This window comes from Cricetulus griseus, chromosome 2 (assembly GCF_003668045.3).
Source record: "Cricetulus griseus strain 17A/GY chromosome 2, alternate assembly CriGri-PICRH-1.0, whole genome shotgun sequence".
Taxonomy (NCBI): domain Eukaryota; kingdom Metazoa; phylum Chordata; class Mammalia; order Rodentia; family Cricetidae; genus Cricetulus; species Cricetulus griseus.
In genome coordinates, this window is record NC_048595.1 from 148,479,333 (window position 1) to 148,498,128 (window position 18,796).

Below are 18,796 nucleotides of genomic sequence, written 5' to 3' on the forward strand. Positions count from 1 at the left end.
GGGGTGCCAACAAATGCAGGCATTGTGAAAATCAATTTGGAGATTCCTAAAAGTATTCAAAATAAAATTACTATATGGCCCAGTTATTTCCTGTATATACACCCAGAGAACTCCATATGCTACTGTAGAGATATGTGCATCATTATGATACTAGTGGTTTATTCACTACAGCAATGGATTGGAATTAACCTAGTTGTCCATCAAACAGATGAATAGATAATGAAATTTTGAAATATGTATAAAATGGAATATTTCTCAGCTATAAAAAAATAAAGTTAAAAAGTGTAGAAAAGTAGATAGAATACATACTATTAAATGAGGTCGCATACTCTAAGGAAAGAAAAACATGTTTTCTCTCATATACAGAACCTAGCCAATAATACATGTATATATGTAAACAAATGTACACGTGGATGGAGTAACATGAAGAAAAGAGAACAAGGAATTCTAAATACGAGCGATATGGGGCTTAGGGAGATGGCTCAGTGATTAGGAGTACTTGTTTTTCTAGCAAAGGACCCATGTAGATTCCATATATTGGCCATCAGTCATTTTTAACTTCAGTTCCAGGAGATCCAATACTCTCCTTTGACATCTATGGGCATCAAGCACATAATTGGTACACATGAATAACTGCAGGCAAAAGACAAACTTAAAATCAAATGAATAAATCTAATTTCAAAAATTAAAAAAAAATATGTAACAGACTGAGGAAGATTCAATTCAGATAATGGATGCATGTTACAAAAGAGGATATAAAGCTAATACCTTTTCTGGTTCTAATCTACTCTGTTTTTTGGTGGTGGATAAGTGCATAAAATAATTCAATAATAAAATGTAAAAGTTAATGTGAAACTCCATTTTGAATATCTCTTATGACTATACAGAAGTCAACTGAGTTGTGTTGTCCTGACCTGCGGGATGTCAACCTAGGGTAAAATGTCCAGGGAAGGGAATGGGGACAAGAGATGCGGAGAGAACGGCCACAAGACTGGATTCTGATCAAGTGGCAAATTTTATTTTTCCAGGCTAGCTTATATAGTCAGCAGAGTAGGGCAGAGGGGAGGGGTGGAAAGGCCAAGAGCCAGGTGTTAGTTCAAGCAGGATGTCAGAAAGCTATAGAAGGAGGATGTTGGCGGGGTAAAAAGTTCATGTGTGTTGGGGGGGGGGTGAGGGAGGATTACCTAGGTAACTGAGCCTGTGATTGGAACAAGTGATTGGCATCTGGGTCATGTTGTTCCTTCTCGGTGCTCATGCTTCTAGAAGCCATTTATAATCAAAAGATAGTTCTATAACTGTGTAGCCGGCCATATTTGGCCTAAAGGTTCATGCCAAGCTGTATACATATACATATACATATACATATACATATACATATACATATACAACAGAGTTGTATAGATATGGGGGTTTGGTTAATTTTGGTGTGTAATGTTTTTATTTATTCCTCAAGTTTTTAAGTGGTGGTTTAAAAATTAAAAAATAAAAATTAAGGTGTGGTAAAATTCAGAGTAAATTCACATTTGATAGCAAAGACATACCATTTCAATAAAGAAAAGAAAATGTGTTTCTAGCTTCATATAGAGTAAATGTGGATAAAAGCAATCCTATGATGGTTTCAATAGTGTCTCTTATTGTTCTTTGCCTTGATGTTCCTCAATACACATCGGCACTGATTCTTAGCTCACTTGTTAGCTTATGTTTGAAATTTATTGCTCAGTTAATGTGCTCTTCAGCTATCATGGGTCTCAGAGGTATACAGGAATTGTATAAACTTGATACCGAGGAACAAATGCCTACATACACCTCTGGTGGTGCATGAATGCTGACTGACCGTTAATAAATTTCCGCTGGTTGGGGTTTACCTCTTTTGCAAATATATATAAAGAGCAGGAATTAAATGAGCCTAATCCTATTTGCTCCTGGAACGTGGCCTTGGGGACTCTACAATTTTTAAGATTAGTTTGAAAAGCTAAAAAGAAAACAATTTCTTAAAAAAATGCAGTGTTAAAATACTTTAAAAAGAAATATGGTTAAATAAACCTTACTATAAAGCTCAAATATGAAACAGAAAACAGGCATAAACAATGGAGGTAAAACAGAGGAGTAAGAACTAAGGAGGAAGGTAATTACAAAGGGCAATTTACACAGATAACAGAAAATTGTTTTAAACTTCATGCAAAGATGAACAACATATAGAATTGGTTAAAAATTAGAACTCTTTCAGCATCCCTATTGATTAGTACCCATAATGTAAACAAATAATAAACTTGTGCTAAGGACTTTGGGGAGCAGGAATGTATGTGAATATGAACCTAAATGTGAGCATAAGTGATCTTTTACATAGCCACATAGGTTATATATACATATGTGCATATATGTGTCTATGTAAAATATCTATGTGACTATATATCATTTTTTTTTGGTTTTTCGAGACAGGGTTTCTCTGTGTAATTTTGGAACCTATCCTGGCACTCGCTCTGGAGACCAGGCTGGCCTCGAACTCACAGAGTTCTCTGCCTGCCTCTGTCTCCCGAGTGCTGAGATTAAAGATGTGTGCCACCAACGCCCAGCGTGACTATATATCTTATTTATATATAAGATATATATGCCTGCATGAATGGTATATATGTGATATGTAGATATAAGTCTATGTTATATATATTATACACATATAATGTGTGTGTGTACATGATGTGTATAGAGATATACTGTTTTAAATCAGTTGCAACATACATTATGGTGAGTTTTTCTAATTCTTGATTGGCAGCTCAAGATTCAAAGGTAAAGTGCAAACTGAAACCAGCCTTAGAAACTGTTTTGAACTTTGCTGATGCAATGTTTACTGAGAGGTGACTGTGGACTTTAAGGACCTCTAGAATTTAAATTAACAAGCTTTAATGTACAATTTATTTGGTAATCTTCACTGGAATATAGGAACATGATTCTTTAGAAATACCTTAGAATGTTGAGCAAAGAGAACAATACTGTGTTATGCTCTACCACATACAGGTAAGCTGTTGGCTGGCTGTATGTCTCTCTAGAACAACCTATCTCAGTCTCTTCCTGTGTTTTCTGAGGCACCAGAGCATCTGCCACAAAAATCAGTTCTCAGAACTCATTGTCCATCTCAAAGACACACGAGATCATGCAAGCTTTCACCTGATCTTCATCTATATTTCTTCTCTACAGAATACCCTATGGTCCCATGGTTTTTTCTCTAAGTTGTCAGCTGAAGACTTCCAAATTTGTGTCTTTAATACTAACTTTTAATTTCAGAATATTATAGTCAACTGCTATTTAAATAAATGAATATGTAACTTCTATCATTAATGTCAAGTGTCCAAAATATTTTCCACTTCATATTTTCATATACTCAACTCATCAACAAATCAAGCCATAGTCCATTATAATTTATAAAGTAGAAGCCTGTAGATCATTCATTTCTTTATTCATTACCCAAAATTCACTGCCAGTGAAACCTACTTCTTTAAACTCAAGTGCTATGCCCAAGTTCTACTTTTAGAGCCACTTACTAATCTGCTATTTCTGTCACCATACTTGTTTAAACCACCATTATTTTCCCAAATACTGCTGTAGTTGCTTCCTTACTGGTCTCTGGAGTTCTGAATGTGACCTCTATAAATGATTCACAAGTTAGTATCCTCTAAAAGCACTTTAAGGAATTCCCATTGTATTTGTAATAAAAAGCAAATGCCTTGGTATATGTTACTGGAGCATATAAATCACAATGGACAGTTCCCAGGCTCCACCTTTCTCTCTCTATTTTGCATCCTACTTACAGTGCTGATTTTCTAAGTGTGCAGTTCCTCCAGGGGCTTGTTCATAATTTCCACTTAGCTGATTTGTTCTAGTGTGGTGATATCTTTTTGCACAAATAAAGCCTGTCTGGAGGTCAGAGAATGTAACTTGCCACTAGCTAACCATAGAGGTCTGGAGTTCTGTACAGACAGATAGGAAGTGACATAGCTGGGCAGAAATAAGGCATAAACAGTGAGAAACAGGAAATTGCTCTCTTCTCTGTTGAAATGCTTCGGAGGTAAGGTCTGCTGTGGCTTGCTCCTTCTCTCTGATCTCCCAGCATTTCCCTCTGTATCTGACTCCAGCCTTTTATTATCTACACCAATTAAGAAATCCCTTTATATTCTTGTCTTTGGGCCTCTGGTCTGATGTCACCTCAGGTTTCCTTGAATGTTCTATTCCCAGAGTTTCTATGAGTGAGTGACTTTCAATTCTCTATTCACTTTCCTATTTCCTTTGCAGAGTTTGCCCAAATCTAAAAGGGTATATGGGTTTGCATTTTGTTTTTTATAATATATCTATCTTTTCCACAGTGTATTCCTGAGTATATGTTCATTTGTATAATCAACTTGTTCACCTTGTAGATAAATTCCCAGAATATAAGAAGCCTGGAATTGTATGTTAGTCATTAATCACTTTAACCAAAATACCTAGGGAAATACTTTAAAGAAAAGATGACATTTTTGGCTCATGGTTTCAGAGATTTCAGTCCATTCTCCTTGGATCCATTGTTTCTTGGCTCATGATGAAGCTGATCATCATCACAGCCTTGTCCTAGAGGCGTGTGGATGAGAAGTGTGGTCACTCTGTAGACAACAGGAAAATGACAGAGAGGATGGGCTGAAGACTAAGTATAACTTTCAAAAACAGACCCCTATTTATCTATTTCCTCCAACCAGGCATCATCTCTTGCATTTTCATTGAATTTCATAATATCACCACCAATTGGAGAACAAACATTGAACACTTGAGCCATAGGCTTATTTGAACAATAATGTGGAAATGTTTACTCAGTCAATATAGTTTTTATTTAATTAACTGTCAACAAGATATGTCTATCTTGTAGTGTTTCTGAGAAAGCTAAGTGACATTACTTAGATGTTATTATAGGATCTGGAACATGTCAAATGCTTCAAGAGTATGATAACCTCAACAGCAACTACCCAATATCAACAAAAGATAAATCTAGTGTCAACAGATCCTGGAGTTTTTCTGTAATAGTGTGATGGCTTGGCAAGCTAGGATATGAATGACTTTGTATCTTAAGCCACTGAAAAGTAAAACTAAAGAAAATACGTCATAACAAAATCATATGAAATTCGAACTGGTATACATACATTTTGTGAAATATAGACACACCAATATAGGCATTTTATTTGCAAACTGTCTATGGCTATATTCATGTTCATAACAACAGTATTGAATAGTTATGACAAAAAACCCTCTGATAAAGACCATGCTATCATGTAACAATGGATTATATCAACTCATGCCTATTTCCCCATGGAGTACTTTATTTTACCCTCCCTTTGTTGATACAGAAACTGACAGCAAATAAAATATGAGCTTAACTGTGAATACAGTGCTCAATATGTCCCTCCAAATTACTTAATTTAATTTTCACCACAACTATGTGAGATAACATTATTAAAAGGTCTCATGATTCATAATAGACAGAGCCAGAACCCAGAAGAACTTCATCAATTAGAAGCTTATATTACATCCTTCTTTCTCACAATTGCATTATTAGGTATGTGCTTATTGAATTTACTTTTCTCAGTAATCATATAGATAGATACTTCTCATCAGCTCAGAACAAACTCTTGGTCCATTGACAAGTTAGCTCAAAATAACTTTTAAAAAGAACAGTGGAGAAGTCAGCAATTCCAGAGATGTATTCACAGCATAAAGAGTGGCCTAAAAACATCCTTGGGATAGATAATAGCCTGCAGTAAAACAAAAACAAAAACAAAAACAAAAAAACAAAACAAAAACATTTTCATCAAAGATATTTTTTGTTGTGACAAATAACACCCACCACAAATATATATCATTGGGCAGTGTGGTGTTCAGAGATTTATATGAAAGAGTATTCAAAAACAATTTTTAAAATTCAACGTATCTCTTGAAGCCAGGGAATGGAACTATGTAACCGTACATTTTTTCAAACACAGTTGAATCCAATTCCAGGATGTTTTTCCAACCTCCTCCCCAAGAGCTCTGGGAACCATTATTTTACATCTTAGATACTTGTAAGGCTCCTTGCAAATACATAGAGCATATCATGTGATCATGTGGAGTTTGCACAGTACCCCTTACTCTACTGCTTCCCGTGGGGATTAACCAAACTTTTTTTCATTTGCAATTATCCTGGAATATAGAATAGTTTTTCCTCTTCTGTTTGTAAGTGAATTTTTGATTCTCTACATTTAATCACCACCATAGTAATTTCACAATGCTTTGTTTCACATAAAGAAATTGGTAAAAACCGAGATGAATTGAGGAATGCTGTAAATGCAGGCTGAGAAAGAGCTTCAAATATTATCAGACAGATGTGTTGATTTTTATTTATTTATTTTTTTATATCCCAACCAAAGTTTCTCTTCCCAGCCACCCAGCTTCTCCTCTCCCCCCATGTGTTGATTTTAATATACATATTATTTATACAAAATAGTGGGCTTACTTGTGATATTTTCTTACATGTATATAATGTACTTTGATTATAGTCATCCCATAATGCCTCCCATAACCCTTCTTTCTCTCAAACCTCTTCCATACCATTAAGACATCCCATTCTAGTTTTACATATACATTTCCTATTAGATTCCATATATATCAGGACTGGGTAGAGGAATGGAACTCATAGAATGAATGTATATTAAAATGGGATTTATTAGATAAGTTTACATAAGTTAGTCTAAATAATCCAACAATATCTTATGCTGGAGAAAAAAAGAACCCAATGGCAGCTGAGTCTATGGGGTGGGGTGCCTAAGCAGTCCCAATCTTCTATTAAAGGCCTAGTTTGTGCCTGAAGGGTCATTAGTCTTCAGTCCAGTTGAATCCCTAAGAATCTTGGTTCTATTATCAGTAAAGGGATGCAGCAGGACTACAAGCGCCTCCAAGAGCAAAGGCAAAAAGACTGTCTTCCTTTCAACTGGGTTTCCACTGGAAGATTCTGTTTACATTTACAGTTGGTCATCCCACTTCAAATAACATGATAAAGAAAATTTCTCACACCCTATGCTCAAAAGTTTGCCTTTTAATTTATTATAGAACCAGTCAAATAGACAACAAAGAGGAACAATTATACCACAAATATAAGAGAAAATGTAATGGTTGTCTTTTTAGGGCAGGCGTATCTTTTAACATGATGATCTCAAGTTATGTAATTTTCCCATAAAGAAAATTATGACAAAATATAATTTCAAGTTTGAAGCAATATACAAATTATCCAAGACAGGAATACAAAATTAATATTATGTAAGTTGCAACATACAAGAATCTATAAAAATGTAAGTTGTCTATAGCAAATATTTGCTGAAATACTTCATAAGAAGATATATACTAATCTACCTATGTCCCATCCCATCCATTCCCTTTATACTTTTCTGAAAGAGACTCCTGATTCTGAATGTCATTTTGCATCCTTACCCTACACAACTTAAAACAAACACTTAGCAGGTGATAATTGTCCATTTTCTATGGATAATCCAAACACCATCTAAGCCAACTGTAGGGAAAGGGGCAGTTGTTTTCTTAGAATTACTTCCAGCTCTCATGGGGTGAAGATGACTCTATGGGATCCTGGGGAAAACAAACAAACAAAACAAAAACTAAAGCAATGGTAAAAAGTCTCAAGAGGACTAGCTGTAACATTTGTAACATCAGACAGGTGATGCTTGCCTGAAGTTCTTATCTGTAGCTCTGGCCAGAGTGTTATAAAAAGGTACACTGTGTCAGCTAGAATCTGGAACTGTCTAGAGCTGCTTTGGTCCCAAACCAATCTTTGAATGGTGTTTACTATTTCAAAGCTATCAAGTTGAATATAGTGGAATCAATGTTGTGGGGCCCCATCTTTTTTTAGACTTCAAAGATTGCTGTTAGGAAATTTTATTGTTCACTATGGAATATTTTAACATTAATATCAATACAGGGGAGAATCTATACTGATTTCCTCAGTAGCTGCACTAATTTATATTCCCACCACCAAAAAATGTGTTCATTTCCTTCTTTCCAGTAATCTGTTGTTTTTGTTTGTGGGTGTGTGTGTTTTCTTTGTGATGGTAATTATAATAGGCTGGTATGGAATATGAATGGCGTTTTGTATTTCCCTAACGGCATTGTTTGATTTTCATGAAGTCAATGGCCATCTAAACTTCTTTTTGAAAAGGTCTGCTTGCTGCATTAGACAATTTATCAACTGAATTACCTATTATTTGGTGCTTAGTTTCATGTGGGTTTGATATTCATTATTTCCAGGATGAATATCTGGCATGGTTTTGTTAATTCTTGCTATTAATTATTTCCCAAACTATTAGAGGCCTATTTATAGAAAATTGCTGTTTATTCCTAAAGGTGTTTTCCTTCCTAGTAATGTTAAGATTCGAGATTTACATTAAAGTTTTTGATTCATCTTACAATGATTTTTGTACAAGGTGAAACATAAAATTAGGCTTCAACATAGTATCACCAGATAACCAGGTTTATAGTATCATTTGGAGGCTGTCTTTTCTACAAAATATGTTGTTGGAAAACTAGGCGGCTCTATCTCTATGGGTTTATTGCTTGGTTTTCTAATCCAGATCACTGGTCTATTTCTCTGGGAGCCAGAATCATGCTGTCATTGCCATGGCTCAGTATCATGGTTTGTCATTAAGCATTACTGTTTGCCTCGGATAACTTTGCCATTTAACATCTCTTGTGCTTTCCTTTCCTTTTCAGGAATTTGTCCTATTTTTTCAAAGAATGTTATTGAAATTTTGATGATGACTACATAATGTCTATAGATTGCTTTTGTGAACATGATCATTTTCTCAATAGTAGTCATGACTGCCCAACTTTGGTGCTGAAAATCAGACTAACCCTGGTTCTCTACAAGAACAGTATTTACTATTGACTTCTCTAGTCCCAGGACAATCATTTTATTTTATTTTTCCACCACTGAGTTTGTAATACTTTGTTACAGCAGCCATGGGAGAATAAAGCAAAGGAGAAAGATAGTTGAGAAAAAACAGAGAAGCACAAAGTCTGTGGTGTAACACATACACACACAGTATGCGTGTATGTTTGTATGTGTCTACATGTGTGCATGTATGTATGTATGTATGTATGTATGTATGTATGTATGTATATATGTATTTGTGTCCATGTGTATGTAAATGTGTGTGTATATGTACGTATGTATAAAATAACTGTGGAGGTTATCCACACTGCTTTACATGCAGTACATTTTTCAATGCCACCATGGTCCACGGAGTTAATACTAAATATACTACAGGGTTTTAACCCAACCATGGAAGGCTGAGCTGGGTATGAGGAAGGGTAAGTGAGCAGCTCATCTGTTTCCCAGCCCCCCAGGATCCCAAAGACAGTTAGATGCAGTGGGGAGTCTAGTCATGCAGGAATTCCTTTATTGCCCCACAACAAGCATCTTTTAAAGCAAAATACCACAGAGTGGTTTTAAAGGTCAGCCTATCATGCACCTAGGTGCCCTATGCTTTACCTAGAGAACATGAGCCATTCATTCAGTGACCTCATCTGGTTCAATCTTGACAACCAATCACTCTTCTTTGTAAACATCTCAGGACTCACCCTCTTGACTTCCCCTCTGTGCCATCTTTAACTGGCTCATGTGCCCTTCACATACTACAAAGACAAACCTTAAGTATTAATTCTGTGGACACAGTAGAGGAACATATTTTCTTATTGATTAGTTTGATTCTTTGGCAATTTCATGCTTGTATATAATTTTTCATGATCATCCCCTGACACACTCTTGTCTCTCTTACATCCCTGCCTACCTTTTTTCATTGCCAGTCATTTCCCCAGATTTGGGACCTTTCAGTTTTTGTTTTGTGGCTCCCTTAAAATGTGATCATGCATGCAATGAGGTATATTTTACTTTACTAGGCAATGCATACATAAAATTCAGTAAGGCTCATCCCAAAAAGGAAATGAATATTTACTGCTGGACATTTGCAATTACACATGTAAGTGTCAACAAGCCAGGGAGAATGAGCCCCAAGGCTTCTGGTGGTTCTTCAGTTCTGCCCCAGACATTTCTGCTACCTTCACAGGCACCCCAGAAGAAGATTCTACCTGGGATGCTGGTTGGAATGGCAAGGTTTCAGAATTTATGAATCCTCTATGACTACATTTTGTTTCTCAGATTAAAGATGAAAATAGTAAAAAGATCTATGCATGTGAATACATGGCTGACTTTTCCACTTCAGGTGGGATTCATCAGGAAGCCCCAAAGAAAACCACAAATCATTGGGAGAAAAAGATTGATGGCAAACATTTAGGGTTTAATGGATAGCAGGAATAGATCCTTGGCTCAAGGAAACACAAATTTCTAACTTCTTGTGATAGAGATTAAGATCTCTGAACTGTCAGTGACAATTAGGGTGAGAAAAAGAACTGAAGTTGTATGTCTGAGTGAGAAGGTTAAGTGGGGTTCACAGGTTTGCTGCAGTTTGCACTGAGAGATCAGATGGTGAAGACCCTGGTCACTCTATATTATGAGGAAAACATAATAGCCTGATTTCTCCTTTGTACTAGAAATGAACTGATTCAAATGCTATCTTCTGCAGGAAGCCCCTGTGGGGACCTATGAGGATAAACAGTGGTTGCTGGAACTGTAGAAAACACCCTTCTGTCCTCCACAAGTTTAAAATGGTTTACCTCACCCAATTCTTTTTTTTTTTCCTAGAACTTTGTGCTTTGACTTCAATGCACATTCTGACTAAACTTCCCTGCCTTGATTTCATTCACCTTTGCAAAGTTAAAACTCTCTATTGATTTGTACCTCTTGAAATGAATACATCTTGCTAACAATAATCTACTTCATGAAAATGTCACCCTGACCCTGTCAATCAGTGATAACTGTATTATTTCTTATATAATGATGGTAGGTATTTAATAAATGAGAAATTTGCTTCCTATTATTTTGTCTTTGTCACCAATGAAACAAAAACATTTTTCTCTACAGTTTTACTAATAGACTAACTCCTGTGCTCTGAGAACCCTCTACATTTCCTATGTCATTAGTATTATACAGTTTCGAGTATAATCTTTATTATTTATTTTTGGATAACTGGAGACTGACCCCAGGACTTCACATACTAGGTGAGCTCTCTATCATTGAGCCACTTCCTTAGCCTATAGGCTATCATTTTTAAAACCTTGAACTCTGGAATCTAATAGTGCAATTATGTATGCCCTGCAGTAGCATGCCACCTTGAGTGGGCCTGTATGTGCTTCATCTTTTTCATCTGTGAGGATAATGAGTACTTATCTAAATGGAATTGTAGCTAAGAGAGAAAATACACATAAAACCTTGAACAAATAGCATAAAAGGCTGATACATGGAATCATTCCAACATCATTGCTAAATTTCAAGATAACAAGAAGTCCACATTTTTCCTTATGGTAGATTGCTTGCAGTTTCTGGGTACTTGGTAAAAAGGAGAATTCTTCACCACTAATTTCTTGTCTGTTGCTGGAAGAACTAAACACAGTATTTGGAAACAAGTCACAAAAAGTAACATTCCCCAAACACAGCAGCCTGAGAAGAGAGTCCTGGAGACCTAGTCACTTTGAGTCCTTTATGAAGTAATTCACTCAATCCTTCTCCATTCTCTAAATCAGAGTAAGATGGCAGAAGCCATTCAGCTCCTCTTATTTCCATAAATAAGCAGTTCTTTTGTATTTGGTTGGAGGTATAAAGCAGATAGCTGGCAAATAATATGCCCATATCAAGTAGCAAGGTGCACTCAGATCACAAAGGAAGAACACTTAGCCTTTGTCAGAGCGGCGCAGGTTGCCACTGCAGCTTAAGATGTTTGAAAAGGCTCGTGATCAGAGGGATTAGTTCATTCAATGTTTAGGTCTCTGGTTGCCAATAAAGCACCTGGTAATGTATAGCATTTCTTAAAATGTTGTGAAATGCTTGCTGGATAGTTTCTTTGTGCATCGGTGAGTTATGGCCCACCCACACAAAAAAAAAAATAGCATCTCTTGATGTTAAGCAGGTACCCCTAGGTCAAGCTTGCCTGACTTTGGTATAAACCAAATTGCCTTTTATTCTTACACAAAAGAGATGTATGTGAACAATAGATGGGCAGGAAAGAGGACATGTCAGAGCTGCCCTTAACAACACACTGTCCTTTGGCCATCTTCGTAGTCAGTGCCTGCGTAGGCATCTCATCACCTAGATTTATCCTCTCCAAGTTAATGTCATCAGACCAGCAGACAGATTCTGCCACGAATGTACCTGGATTGAGGTGGCGTTTTAGGAGACCCCAATTTCCTTTTTTAACACAATGGATCACTTTTTTATATTTTCCTCCCTGGAATTATCCAAATATGATGAACTGTTCACTTCAGCTGCCTACAAAGCTATGATCAGCCCACTTTCAAGCCTACCAAAAATGCATTTACATTGATGATCATGTTTAGCCTAGGACTGGATGGAAAACACTGTGTGGGAGGTGGTAGTATTTTATCTTTGTCTTTGGGATACTTTAAACTTGCCTTGGAAACAGACATGTGGGCAAATAAACAGCACAGATGCTGTCTTCAACTGGTCCTTACTCTCAAGATATCCTCTGGAGAATAATTTGATACATGAAATAAGGTTGCACTCATTTAGCCTTTCTGGGAAAGTCACTGTAGCACGGGAAGGCTCCCTTTGCCTTCCTGCTCAATTAATCACAATTACTTTCATTAGTGAGCAAGATTATGAACCGTAAGAACACTTGATTCCAATGAGCTTCTTTGATGCTCATTCTTATTTTTAATAAAATACTACTTCCTGGTCTGTATGATGTGCCTGTGACTAACCATTAGGCTGATGGCTTCCCTTTTGGCTCATTTACTTTCTAGAAGAAAACAGTGATGCTGATCTATTGCACTGTAATCCACTCAGGTTGACTTCATAGCACCAGCAATAAAAACAAACCAGATCTGAGGTGCTGTCACTCACACAAGGGTTCACAACTTTGAAAACATTTTTATAAAATTAAGGTAGTAAGAGAAATACCATATGGCTTACTGACAGGCAACATTACCTCTATTCATTTATTTTGATGCCTAAGACAGCAGTTTCATTATTCAAATATAGATTAAAAAATGAAGCCAAGCATGGTTGTGCACATGCTTAATCCCTGTGCTTCAGAGAAAACTGGGAGTTTTAAGGCAGCCTTGAGTACATTATGAGACATATCTAAAGAAAAGAACAAACAAACAAAGAGGAGGAGGGGGACAAAGAGGAGGAGGAGGAGGAGGAGGAGGAGGAGGAGGAGGAGGAGGAGGAAGAAGAAGAAGAAGAAGAAGAAGAAGAAGAAGAAGAAGAAGAAGAAGAAGAAGAAGAAGAAGAAGAGCAGGAGAAAATGAAATGGTAACTTTTACACGGGAGCAATCTGAATGCACATATTTTGGGACATAGAGTTTACTACCCTCTTTGATAGTGAGCATAATCACATGTAACCCAAAGACAGCTATGTCATAAAAGAGACTGTTTGCTTTGTGGGTACTGGGTAGAACAGTGAGAATCCATTCTTTCTGGAGTTTAAATTCCTAGCTCTCAAGTGCCATCACAAGTTAAACTAATCCAGAGGCTTATCAAACGCCTTAGTGTCTGGAAAGCACCTCTGGAGGTGAACTCCTGCACCTGGTGGATTCTAAGAAGTCTAGATGCTAAGTACTGTGGCAATGGCCAGTTCCAAAGTAGCCTGAAGAACTAGTTCTGGGCTGTCGAAATCATGGCCAGAGTTTCCCACCTTAATAACATCATGCTACAAGAGCCAATTTCTGAAGTTCACCTGGCTGAATACTGTTAGTAGCTTCAGATGGTAGAGACCGCACAGCTGGAGAGTCAGCACCGGTCAGGGATGGCTCACTCTACCTTTGCCCTTTGAGCTTAAAGCTGCTTCCCGTGGAGCCAGAGTAGGAAGGAGTGTTACATGTGCTAAAAACTAAAATTATAGTTTTTGAGATGACACTTCAACATTTAAATGATTAACTGCTTGTAACTAAAGATTTTTAAAAAGCCAAAAATCTGTCTGAAACTTTATCTAGGGGAGACTTAATCACTGAGGTTTGAGCCAGAAACCAGTCATTTACTCTTTGTTTTTACTGTTTTCCACAGGGAAAGAATTTAGTATCCAATGGTACATCTCTGAATAATGCAGGGGTCTGATGCACCTGAAAAAGGATGCTATTCTCTCACAAAGCAAACAACACCTGATCATGTTAGGACTTGATGCCAGGTTACATCAAAATCAACTTATTTCTCAGCAATGCATTAAGGGAATTCCTAGTGATAGTGGAGAAGGACAAAGCCAAAGAATCCCAAGGGACTGGGGAATATAATGATGCAAAGAAGCCTAGAGAAGATATTATTACCATAGGTTAAAAATTGAAACCAATAATCAACTAAACAAGTAGTTGTGAGGGAGGGGTAGTCATCAGGAATTTTTCCCTAATCTGCAGCCTCTGTCTTGTTTAGAAGATGAGGGAGGATTGAGGATTGAGAATGGGAGTGGAGGGCAGAGGGACAGGATGATATCTCAATGGATGTAGACATTGACACTGCCATGGTGCTCAACATTTTTAAATACCAAGTTCATTTCAGTCTTCATTAAAAATATTCACATTTGATTTGAAACACAGACATCTATCTATTTATAGATCTATAGATAAATGATATATATATATATATACATATATATGATAGATGGATAGATAGATAGATAGATAGATAGATAGATAGATAATCTCTCATAACATTTGTAATTTAGGGAGTTTAGTTTGATTTTCATTTCTTCCCTCAATGAAGCACTCACTGGCCTTTGAAACTTCCAAGGTAGGGAAAGCAACTTTTGTAAAATGGAATAGACTCAATGGTCATGATGTAGATAATTACAACTGTCTTGCTAATTTTTTGTAGATTGGTTGATAACTATCAACTAATTTAAAAAAAAAAACAGGAAATTAGATTATTATATCACCCAAAAACTTTCAATTTCCTTGAGAGTGGTGAAAGATGAAACAAGTCCAGAAATAGGCTCTGGAAAATAGACAAGATTGTTTTCCTGCTTCCTAAAAGCAGCAAGCCCTTTTAGTCTTCTGTAATGACAGAATGGATTATGATTTCAAGGGGTCAATGAATAGCAGCAGCCGAGAGACCAGAAGAATGTAGGATGGAACTAGGACAAGGAAACTGAACAGCAGCCGTTTGGTTAAACAATACCAACTTCTCCCTCAGCACCCTACAGAGAAATCTATACCTCAAGGGACATTTTGTTTTCTGGAATTCAAATGATTTCCTTTTAATTCCCAGGGCGTCCACATCCTTATTTTAGCATTAACATTATTTACATTTATTTCCCCCTCCTCCAAGCTCAAGGTGATTTAGCAGCTTTAAAGTAGCCAAAGTTAATAATCTGAAATGGTAGCCATGAAGACATGACAACTCCATGGTTCCTAGCCCCCAAGAAAATAGGAGTGCATGAGTGATTAATTTTCTAAGCTAGGGGTGAAAAACAGCTATGGAAAATGGAAGGGACCCATAAGTTCTCCATGATTCTGGTTCTGGCGATGTCTATGGTATTTTCTATAGCTCTCATGAGCATTGAGGCTCTGTATAGACACCCACCTTCATCCCTCAGGGCTGTATAAGCACAGCAGTGGTTCTCTCTCTCTCTCTCTCTCTCTCTCTCTCTCTCTCTCTCTCTCTCTCTCTTTTGGTTTTTCGAGACAGGGTTTTTCTGTGTAGCTTTGGAGCCTATCCTGGCACTCACTCTGGAGACCAGGCTGGCCTCGAACTCACAGAGATCCTCCTGCCTCTGCCTCCCGAGTGCTGGGATTAAAGGCGTGCGCCACCAACGCCCGGCTTTTTTTTTTTTTTTTTTTTTTTTTTTTGGTAACTAGATGGCAAGCTTGGTTCCATTCGTGGGAAAGCTGCCAGAGTTAGTGATAATAGTGGTACTAAAGGAAAATAGGGACAGTGAGGAGCGACAGTAGTAAAAGTAACTTTCATTTAGGAAGTAGTGCAGCAGGGGAAGAGACCTCTGAGAAACACTGGGCTCAATTACAAAGACAGTGAGGTCAAGTGGGTATTGGTAACCAAGGGGCTTGCTGTGAGGAAGGTCTGTAAATAGGGCAGGGGTGACTCTTCACAGCTCCAATTAATAGTTCTTGCTTAAGGCAGGAGATTATCAAACATCATGGGAGGATTGTAGAATTTGATCAGATGTTGAAGAGTATCAGATATGGATCTAAGGTAATTCTTGCCATTTTATTTAGGTGGTTCTTGCAAAATTTAGGAAATGGAGTCACAATGAGGACAATGCTCCAGATTATGTGAAATGAAGTTACAAAGGAGGCAAATTTTGGTAAAAAAAAAAAAAAAAGACCCTGATACTGGATAGGAGACAGGAAGGACCAGGGTACGGGTTACTAGCTCTCTTCAAGTGGGGCTATCACTCCTCAGTTCTAGGACTTCAGTTCCCCAACTGTTACTTTTTCCATTAGTAAAAGCTAGATAAATATCACTCAAATTTCCAGTGATTTGGATGGGTGCTCACAGCAACCCAAGTACTTGCATTATGTTTGCCTCCTCTGCTTCCTCACCCTTGTCTCATGACTGGCTTCTTCCCATCAAGATTCTGCATTTAGCAAAGACTTTTGTTTTACCCATCTACTGCACCTACAAAGGCTAGAAGGCATCAAATTTCACTAGCATGCTGTATAGAGATGGGGATTTTGTCAAAGTCACTGGCATCGTAATTTGACCTTTTTGCCTCAGTGGTCCTTATGAACTCTGTCCAAAGAATTCAGCTGAGACACACAAAACACAGTGTAGAAGATATACAGACTTCATCACAGAGAAAAGGGGAGTGCTCCCAAGAGGTGAGGGTGAGGGTAGACAGAGGGCACCATTGTGCTGATCACATTTTAGGTGGGCGTTTTAACATGTATAAAGTCCCTGGGGCAGGCAATTTTCCTCATTTGGACTGACCCCTGGAGGAGGGAGCACTGGTAAGCCCTTATTCTTTATCAGAAAGCTTATTGGTATGTATAACACTTATCTGACTAGCTTTATGTCAACTTGACATAAGATAGAGTCATCAGAGAGGAAGGACCTCAGTTGAGGAAATGCCTCCATGAGACATTTTCTTAATTAGTGACTGATGGATGATGATTCAGCCCACTGTGGGTGGTGCTATCCCTGGGCAGATAGTCCTGGGTTTTATAAGAAAGGGCTGTTGGGGGAGGGCAAGTTTCTGATATCTAAGGAACTACAGACAAAAGAAATAATGGTAAAATTGCTTTGGTCATGGTAATAAGTTTTACTCTAATCTAGATTTGCCATTCTTTCAATCCCAAAAGTCCTGTGACTACATCTCACATTATTTATAATGGGTAGGAAATACTAAGTATGATTAATTAATACTTCTCAAAACCAAAACTGAGCAGAAAAGTTTTAATGAACTTTTCTTTAGTCTTCCTTTCTCAGCCTCCATCAGCAAAGACAGAACTCATAACCCTAAATAGTCATTTAGCAGCTTAGGGTGTGTATGTAAAAGCAAGCTGGGTTTAAATCTACAAAGAGAAAATGCAATAGCTTCCAAGGAGAGTCCTAGCAATGTGCATGTCTCCTGGGTGAGTCTGCTCTGCCATCCTCTCTTACATAAAATAACTTGCTGGACACACACAGTGGTCTGAGAAATACTCCAAGAACCAAAAGCTCTTTTGGAATGTAGAGCTGTCTGAGGACAGTTCAAAGAAATTCCTTTTTTCATGCTAAGTGGGGGAATTGAAGTGGTCATTCACTAGAATATATATATATATATATATATATATATATATATATATATATACACCATATTACTATATATTACTTTCATACCTTAAGTTTCATCTAGGAGAAGAGCTACGGTTTATTTTGAAAAACTTCTTTGTTACTGCTAATGTCCTCCTGTTTTATACAAACACTCTCACTGACAGAATCTCCTCATGAATGATCTGAAAGAAGAACTTGAGGAAATTTCAGATATTTTGGGAAGAAAATGGTTCTGAAAATAAAATCACCAGTTTCTGTGGTAAATTTTTAAAGTGTTACATTACCTTTTGTCTCATTACCTTTGATGTTTTTCAATTGATGATTAAATCTTTGTATCTTTGGTTTCCTGCTTGGAAAAAAAAAAAACTGGAAATGAGACATCGCCAAGAGGAAGTGATTTTGAATGCAACAGAGGAATCATACGGGATGTGTTTTGGATGTAACTTGCTTTAAATTGTGCTACCCAGCTAAGTAAGGCATTTCTGTTATTCTGAATTTTTTGAGCTCAAAAACTTCTAGAAAAAAAAAAAAAACTTTTATTTGTGGAGTCCAGCATGTTAACAGGAAGCAAGAGTTCAGTCACTAGAGAGGCACTTTTCTTCCCCTGACACAAATTTTGCTATTGTGACTTGATTGACAGCCATCCCACTGTCTATAAACAATCCACCGTTGCCCCAAATCACCATTCAGTTCCTGCATCCAACATTTAAACATTGAGTGGTTTTTTGCTCAATAAAATTCCTTTTCATTCCTTCCTAGGTTGCCATGTCTCTTCAAACAGAGACAGAAAAGCTGTGGTCTGTGTCAGACAGATTTTAATTTTCAGTCCTCATCCATTTGCAGGGGACTAGACACAGGCAAACAGATCCTACCCCAAAGCCTAGCAACCTGCAGTTTAAACAG